The sequence below is a fragment of the Echinops telfairi genome, unplaced genomic scaffold (genome assembly GCF_000313985.2).
Source record: "Echinops telfairi isolate 266 unplaced genomic scaffold, ASM31398v2 ScPeMD7_2565;HRSCAF=3150, whole genome shotgun sequence".
In the NCBI taxonomy this organism is placed as follows: Eukaryota; Metazoa; Chordata; class Mammalia; order Afrosoricida; family Tenrecidae; genus Echinops; species Echinops telfairi.
The window spans coordinates 1,586,725-1,594,582 of NW_022106463.1; the positions used below are offsets into that span (position 1 = coordinate 1,586,725).

The 7,858-nt window shown below is 46.5% G+C and overlaps 1 pseudogene; it reads left to right on the forward strand.

The window, feature by feature from the left end:
- The window catches only part of LOC101651933, a 913-nt pseudogene extending 732 nt beyond the window's left edge, over positions 1 to 181 (forward strand).
- The last annotated feature ends 7,677 nt before the right edge of the window (positions 182 to 7,858 follow it).

A 7,858-nucleotide genomic window follows, 5' to 3' on the forward strand; every position in this document is an offset into this window, starting at 1 on the left:
CTAAAAGAGATGTGAAAAAGAAGAGGTGGAATCGTCCCAAAATGTCTCTTGCCCAGAAGAAAGATCGGGTAGCTCAGAAGAAGGCGATCTTCCTCAGAGCTCAGGAACGAGTTGCAGAGAGCTAAACCAAACCGTAATTTTCCATGAGGATTTATTACATAAATACAATAAACTATTTCAAGCAAAACAAAAAAAGAAATCATGGTCAGAAAACTCCATTATCATAACACATTGGGAGTGTAGCCTCTGGGGACTCCCCTCTGACCACTCACCAGGGATGTGACTTGCCTTGCTGTCAGACAGGGTGGATTAATGCAGATGTAGTTAGGTTCAAATTTAATACCTTTGACCCATTTTTAAATTGTCCTCATTTTTATTATTTTCTGTTTTCCTTTCAATTGTGGTTTTTCTCTGTTTTATTTTGTTACTGGTATTGGGGTTTTTGTTTTGTATGTTCTTCATTATATGAAGTCCAGGTTAGGTATATCTATAGACAATAACTGGATTATTGGGCTTTTTTAAATTAATCATTTTATTGGGGAGCTCTTACAAATCTTATGACAATCCATCATTCAATTGTATTAAGCACACTTGTACATATGTTGCCATCCACATTTCCAAAACATTTTCTTTCTACTTGAGCCCTTAATATCAGCAACTCTCCCCCCTCCCTCCCCCGCCCTCCCAACATCGTCAATCCTCAATCAATTATATATTTTGTTATTTCGTGTCTCTGTCCCTTCACCCACTGGATTAATAGTTTCTTAGAATTGTGTCAGGGAGGTTGGGAGCTATTAGATAATGAACACAAGAATGGAGAAAATGTTCTAAAATTGATTGCAGTTATGATTACACTTTAAAAATTTCATTTTATTGGGGGCTCGTACATCTCTTATCACGATCCATCCATTGTGTCAAGCATATTTGTACATATGTTGATTACACACTCTTTTAAATATATTTAAATCATTTCATTATATGATATGTGAACTTTATGTCAATAAACTGTTAAAATTAAAAAAAACCCACATAAGGATATTCACGGAAAGGATGGGAATACAATGTCTAACATTTAAACTATCAGAGTAGAAATCAAGAGACCAGAGAAGACTTCTTCAGCCCAACAGAAGACAGGTCAGTAGAGAAAAGATGCACTACAGTAAAATGTCTTAGGTAGGTAGGCTGGGTTCTCTAAAGAAGCAAGAGGCATTTTCCAGTGGGCACATCTGCTGCCCAACACTTCTCTAAAGTATTGATTTTCACTGTGAACACTATAAAGTGCCTATGTACCATGACTGAGGAAGACTAGGCAAGAACTGATGTGTTTGAATTATGGTGCTGGTAAAGAAGAGCGAGAGAAAGAAAAACAGAATAGCAAAGATACTGTGGACTGCCCGAAGAACAAATAACTATCTCGGAGAAGTACAGCCAGCATGCTCCTTCGAAGGGAGGATGGAGAGACTTCGCCTCATGTGCTCCGGCCACCGTATCAGCAGAGACCAGTCCCCTAGGGAAGAAGGTCACCCTTGGTAACGTCAAAGGCCAGCAATAGACAGGCAGACTGTCAAAGCTGGCCACAGTGACTGTCGCAGTGGGCTCAAACAAAGCAACCGTGAGGACGGTGGTGCAGGCCCGGCAGGACGCCCCAGCACCTGACCACAGTAACCTGTGATGGACTTGATGGCAGTAGTTTCTGTTGGTTTTGTTTTTAAAAGAAGGCTTTCAGGAAGCCTCTGCCATCTCTGTTGCGATGACAGCTCTCTAAGATCTCTGGATTGCAAACCAGAGACGTTTCTAATAAACAACGGCAGAGGGGACATGCCTTGCCCAGAGGCTTGGGAATTCATGATGTATGTGTGTCATTTACAATCTTGGAAATCCTACATAAGGCCACTATGAGTTGGGATTGACTTGATGGCAGTGGGTTTATAATAATAATAATGGTACGTATATATGTACATATACGTATATGAGGGCGTCAAAAAGTTTGTGGAAAGATTCCATTATCTTTTAACTCAATTGCTCCACGAGCTGTTTGAAGCCCCCGCATATATATAGGTATCTATGTCATGTGGGCATCCCTGGTGGTGCGAACCCTGATCCTACAGGCTGGCCGAACTGCCCCTGTGGGTTTCCGAGATTGTAACTCCAGTCTCTCCTGTGTGCTGTGCAGCTCCTGGTAAATTGTGGCGGTCAGGGGCCGCATCAAGCCTTCCACAGAGACCCTCTACGATCAGGAGTTGGCTTAAAGAGGTGTTGGAGAAGAAAACGCAAAGAGGAAGCCGTGTTGTCACTCAAAAGGCACTGCAGGCACAAAGGGAAGAGGTGGAGAGGGATCAGAATCTAGAAGCTTGAAGGAGGGGCTCCCGCCGGCTGGCGCGGAAGCTGAGTGGGCCACAAAGAAGCCGCTTCTAAGTGCCAACAAAACAAAACAAAACAAAACGGCCCGAGGCTGGTACTGAGCGCGGCGGGCCATCGTGAATGGCTGTTCCTGCGGACACACAGGCCCACAACAGGAAGGACCCGTTCCTCCTCCCCCTCTGCCCTGCAGGCTCCCCTCCAGTGCCCGTGCCCCCTGTTGGCAGAGCCAGCCGACAAAGGAGAGAGTGCTTCGCTGAGACAGAGCCTCCGCATCTTAAAGGCTCCCTGGGGGTTGGGGTGGGGTGATCAGAGCCCTGGTGGCAAAGTGTTACACACTGGGCAGTTACTTCAAAGTCAGCAGTTCGAAACTGCCAGAGACCCAGAGGGAGCCAGAGGAGGCTTTCTACTCCCCTTAAGATGTACACTCTCTGAACCCACAGTGGCAGGTCGACACGGTCCGCTAGGGTGTCTATGAGCCAAAAGTGGCTCAAGGGCAGTGAGTTTGGGGGGGCGGGACCCTGGTGGTGTAATTGGTTGCACGTTGGGCTAAGAACCTCAAGGTCAGCACTTCGAACTACTCCTGTAAAGATTACAGTCTCAGAAACCCAATGGGGTGGCTCCACTGTGTTCTGTTGGGTGGCTTTGAGGCAGAACCAACGTAATCGCAATGAACTGGAGTCCTTTACTGCCATGCAATCGACCCGTGACCCCATAGGACAGAGTAGAATCGCCCTTGTGGGTTTCTGAGGCAGCAAATCTTTCTGGGAACAGAAAGCCTCATCTGTCTTCCACAGAGTGGTGGGTGGGTTTGCACTGCTGCCTTGAGGTTGGTACCCCAAGTCTAACCCGCTCCACCACCAGGCGTCCCGTTCCTTGTAACAGCGGCCTGCAGTGCCATTGTACACCCGTTGCACAGACTCCTTATCTGTTTCCATGTTGCTGGACATTCCAAGGGTTTCCCAGTGTTTACGATTTGAAATGCTGCTGCGGCGGACATTCTTGTCATTCCGTTCAGATCACAGCAGTTTTCTAGTTGGGGACGGATTGTCTGACATGCAGCAGCCATGTCCACCCACAACTCACCGCTATGGAGTCCATGCTGACTCCTGGCATCTCGTGGAGGAGTCACAGTGACTCTTCTTCCCTCCAGATACTGAATGGCTCATGTTTTATGTTTGAATCTGGGTAGTATGGATGTCACAAGCAAAATCTTTCCTCACAGTTTATCCTCTGGGAGAGAGAACTCGCAGACAGAGAAGACTTGCACCTGTGTGGCCCACAGCGGCTTCGAACAAGGGTGGATGCTAAGGATGCTGAAGAAAGGAAACCTTCCCCGCGCCCCGGTGTTGTGAAAGAGGAAGACCCTCAGGGAGATGGACTGACACCGGGCTACAACGATGGGCTCCAATGTAACGATTGGAAGATGGCTCAGGGCCGATGCACCTTTCTGTTGTGCATAGGATGGCTGTGGTGGGACCCACCTGATGTCACAACCACAAGGGGAGGCTTAGCGACTCTTCAGGCTCATCCTTCTCTCACGGAGGGTAGACAGACACAGCACGTGTGAATCAACGTGAAAGGTGATGAAAGCACGTTCATTTTTCTGGGTGCTGGTAAAGATTAGCTAAGGCCATCAGTCCAAAGTCTCCCGTGGTGCCTGTCCTCCAACGAGCAATTCCTTTTAGAAATCGTCTGTAAAATTGTTCTTACAATTCGCGTGATCTTTCTGTTAAAGAGCCTGCTCGGTGCTCACAGAGGACAGACGTTTTGGAAAAGCAAGAGTGCCATCTTGTGGAACATTTGTATTTATGGCAAGTCTCCGCTTAAAGGGCAAGTCCTCTTGTTACTCATAGTGACCCTATAGGACAGGATAGAACGGTCCCCGGTGGGTTTCCAAGAGTGTAACTCTTTACTGATCATTTTATAGTTTATTGGGAGCGCTTACAGATAAAATAACATTCCATAGTTCAGTCACAGCAATTGCTACGACAGTTCATTTCAAAACATCTTCTTTCTTCTTGAACTCCTTCCTAGCACCTCCGGTTATCTCCTCCCTCCCCCGAGACTGTAACTCTTTAGAAGCATAGAAGCCTCATCTTTCTCCCGAGGAGGGGCTGGTGGTTCAAACTGCTCTTAGCAGCTCACCACGGACGGCTCCTTAGACACCCTCTGTACAACAGAACAAATCGCTGCTCCGGCCTGTGCCCTTTAACGTTTATGTAATCTGTCCTTCGAAACCCACTCTCACCCTGTGTGTCTTCACCACAAGCTACTTCGCTTGCTGTCCACAGCGCTTTCCATCGCTGAAAAGGCCTTGAGCCTTTCCGTGCACCAAAGAAAGGACTAAAGTCACCGCAGGCGGCTGCTGTGGCTTCTTTACCTAAAGCTACGCTCAGGAATGAGCCTTGTTGGTAACGCGGGGCCTGACCTCATTCTTCCCACCTTAGTGCTACTCCAGTGAGAGACCCTGGTGGTGTAGTGGTTATGCATTGGGCTGCCAATCACGAGGACAGCAGTTCAAAACCACCAGTCCCTTCTGGACGAAAGACAAGACCTCTCTACTCTTGGAAAGCATGGCTGTCTCCGAAACCCATTAAGGCCCGTTCTACAACGGCCACTGTGAATGGGAATCTGCTTGATGGCAGTGAGTTGGTTTGGTTTTTGGAATGCTACTCTAAAAATTCTTTTACTTTTAAATTAAACATTTAAATTTTAAATATCTTTTAATCACAAGATTCTCTTCTTTTCAAATCAATTTTTCTCCCCACCTTTCATCATTTAAAAGTCTAATTTATTGTCCAGCATGGAGAGTGGGGTGGCAATTTGCACCCCATATTTTGAGGACATGAAAACTCCGTTCAATGAAATGTACTTAACACCTCTGCTGCTTTTATCTCTGTACCTGTTTGCTTATTCACCCCAAACTAGGGTTTGACAGTTTGCCTTGTTTGATGGGGCTTCTGGGTACGTGGAATGAAAAGCTGGCGGAGGCACACTGGGGCGGAACATGAAGGGAGAGCAACAGAACAGCAGGGGAGCAAAGCCACCAAGTCCCGGAGGGGTCCCCGAAAACAGGCTTTGGGGGCAGGGCTTGACACCTCATCAGACTCAATCAGAAAACATCCATAAAGGTCAACAGACAGACTTAGAACTATTTATAGGCTTTTTTTTTCATGCCTATCTATATAAGATAGGCAGGATAAACAATCCTGAAGAGAAAACAATGGGACCAATTGGGGGTGGGGGTGGGGTGGAGATGGGAGCGGGGGAGGCAGGGGAAAGGAAGGAGGGAGCCAAGAAACCCAGGGACAAGGGAGCAACAAGTGATCTAAAATCGATGCTGAGGAGGGCATAGAATGCCTGCTGGGTTTTGATCAAGTGCATTGTAGCTGAGAGGAATTACTGAGAGCCAAATGAAGGCTGAACATGACAGTGGAACAAGGGGAACATAAAAGGAAATAAAGGAAAGAACTAGGAGGTAAAGGGCATTTATCGAGGTCTAAATACAGGCACATACATATGTGAATATATTAATGTATAATGATAGGGATATAGGTCTATGTATATATATTTATAGGTTAAGTATTAAGGTAGCAGATGGACATTGGGCCTCTACTCAAGTCCTCCCTCACTGCAAGAATACTTTGTTCTAATAACCTGGCATTCTGTGATGCTCACCTTTCTGACACAATTGCTGAAGACAAAATGGGTGCATAAGCAAATGTGGTGAAGAAAGCTGATGGTGCCCGCCTATTAAAAGATACACCTATTAAAAGATACAGCATCTGGGGTCTTAAAGGCTTGAAGATAAACGAGGAACAGCTATCTTACCTGGGAAGCAACAAAGCCCAGATGGAAGAAGCACACCAGACTTTGTGATCTTGAGGTGTTGACAGGATCAGGTATCAGGCATCAGAAGACCCAAAACAATCATATCTATGCGAATGAGGGGGAGCGGGGTGGGTAGAGACCCAAAGCTCATCTGTAGATAATTGGGCATCCCTCACAGAAGGGTCACAAGGAAGGGATGAGCCAGCCAGGGTGCAGCATAGCACAGATGTGACATACAACATTCCTCTAGTTCCTTAATGCTACCCTCCCCCGCCCACTATCATAAGCCCAGTTCTACCTTACAAATCTGACTATACCAGAGCATGTACAGTGGTACAGATAAGAGCTCTCAACACATGGAGTCCAGGGCAAATAAACCCTTCAGGACCAAGAATGGGAGTAGCAATATGTCTCAAGCACGCAAAAAGGACTAAGTCCTGAGACATGTCATGATGTTGAATTCGCACGTTCATCAAAGAGGTAGCACATTTCACAATCAGTATATATTCTAACTTAAACTTTGGCACACGCAGGCGCACATCAGGCAGAACCTCATAGGTGACTGACCTTACCGGTGGAGAGCTCAGAGTGGCGTGCTGTCCCCTCTGCATGGAAGAAGCTCTCAAGATCGTCTACCACGGGGTGGTGGTGGTGGGGTTAATACATTAAGGTAAACAACTCTGCGTAGCCATACATTACATTGGTGGCCCTGCCTGGTCATTTTGATCAGTTCTCCCGGTGGGCATCTGAAGTTGGTTTACTTGTACAAGTCACATGACGGCGTTCCTCACCTCATACTTGTTTCTCACTGCACTTGCTCATCTTCTATTTAAAAGTTTAAAGTAAAACAAATGAGGTTTGTCTTGCTCATGTCACGATACCATGAGGGCAGGGGAAGGTGGGGGGAGGAAGGGGGAACTTATCACAATGATCGACATATAAACAATCCCCCCAAGGTGACGAACAACAGAAACATGGATGAAGGTGAAGGGAGACATCGGTGTAAGGTATGAAAATAATCATTTATAATCTATCAAGGGTTCATGAGGGTGGGAGGAAAAAGTGAGGAGCTGATAACAAGGGCTCAAGAAGAAAGAAAATGTTTTGAAAATGATGGCAACATATGTACAAATGGGCTGGATACAACGGATGTATGGATTGTTCTAAGAGCTGTAAAAGCCCCCAATGAAATGATTTAGGAAAAAAAAAAAAGATTGAGGGAAGAGTTTTCCACAAAACTTTTGAGGCCCCTGGTGCTTCCCACGGCATGGAATACGAGAGACATTTCTTTGAAACCCCACTTAATGGTTTCCATTTAGAAATCAAGAGCAGTGCCTCTTGGGTGGTGCGGTGAGAACGTGGAGCAACACTAACCCCAGGCCGTGCCGACCCCTCACAGGTTAGGACTATGTTCTTTTGAGTGTAAGTGACATCAGCCGTGGCTTCACTGTTTAACATGGAGCCAGTAAAACAAACCACCACCAGCACCAGCCCTCCAGTGGTCATGAACTCACAGCGACTCCATGAACGTCCGAGCAGACCTGCACTCCATAGGGTTGGACAGTGGTGGGCTTTGCTGAAGCAGACCACACGCCTTTCTTATGAAGCACCTCTGAGGGGGTTCAAGCCCTAACTTTGCGGTTAGCAGCCATGCACGTTAACCTTT